Here is a 1,356-nt window from a genome sequence, read left to right as displayed (position 1 = left end):
ATGCAAATGCATGAGGGAGAAGACAATATCGGGTGTCCAATGAATTCTTTTTTGGATAACCTTATTTCATTGATTTTATCATATATTCACATTTATATTTACATGTAGAAAATGTATTTCTTGGACAACCATACTTTCTCATTCAGCATATTAAGACAGAACTGTTTTTAGAGAAATTGATGTAATATGTAACACTTCTATTTTTTTTCATTTAAAGTGGATGACTGTATCGCATAATAAAAAAATTGATTATTTAGAGACTTTTTAAAATACTCATTTTATTAAATCCGATGATCAGTCAAACAAGTTAAAATCAAATATTGGTATTATTTATAACAATTTATGAGAAAGTCTTATGTTGATAATTTCTCACAATGACTGCCCAAATATTATTATTTTTTCTTATTATTATGGGTAAAAATTCCTTAAAGATAGGCAAGTTTCTTGTAACTTAAATATCCTTTCAGTCGCAATTAGTTTATAAGTGAGCATCATAAGTTCTAACTGAGCTTGTCTACGAATTTTCCAAAGACAACGATTTTGAATTTAAAAAAAACGTATCTTAAATATTGGTAAAAATTCGTTAAAGATGGGCATGTTTCTTGTATCTTAAATATCCTTTAGCCTCAATTAGTTTATAAGTGAGCATTATAGGTTCTAAATGAGCTTGTCAACAAATTTTCCAAAGAGAATGATTTTGAATGTAATAAAAATTTGTCGAACCATTGAACGGTGAGGCATTAATGTGGTATCAAAGTCTTCGGAAGTTTAATTCCCGTGTGGTTTGATACTGTGTTGTTAATCGTTGGATGAATTGAACTGGGTCAGATGTAACTCTCGTCTCTAGTCAGATGTGGATTTCAAAGTTGACAAGAAGTTTTGGAAGCTCATTTCGAAGTTAGGGATTTTAGGAGCAGATAATAATGAGGTGTATGAGGAATAAATATGAAAGATGGATGCGGGAGATAGAGAATGCAAGTGCTTGAGGGAGAAGACTATATCGCGTGTCCAATGAATTATTTTTTGGATAACCTTATTTCAATGATTTTCAAATATTTTCACATTTATATTTACATGGACAACCATACTTTCACATATAGCATCTTGAGACATAATTGTTTTTATAGAAATTGATATAATATGTAACACTTCTATTTTTTTTTCTCTTTTAAAGTGGACGATTGTATTGCGTAATAAAAAAATTGATTTTTTTAGAGACTTTTTAAAATACTCATTTTATTAAATCCCATGATCAGTCGTAAAAGTGAAAATCGAATATTGATATAATTTATAACAATTTATGAGAAAGTCTTATGTTGATAGTTTCTCACAATGACTGCCCAAATATTATTATTG

The sequence above is a fragment of the Lathyrus oleraceus genome, chromosome 7 (assembly GCF_024323335.1).
Source record: "Lathyrus oleraceus cultivar Zhongwan6 chromosome 7, CAAS_Psat_ZW6_1.0, whole genome shotgun sequence".
Taxonomy (NCBI): Eukaryota; Viridiplantae; Streptophyta; class Magnoliopsida; order Fabales; family Fabaceae; genus Lathyrus; species Lathyrus oleraceus.
Note: the sequence above shows the minus strand (reverse complement) of the source record.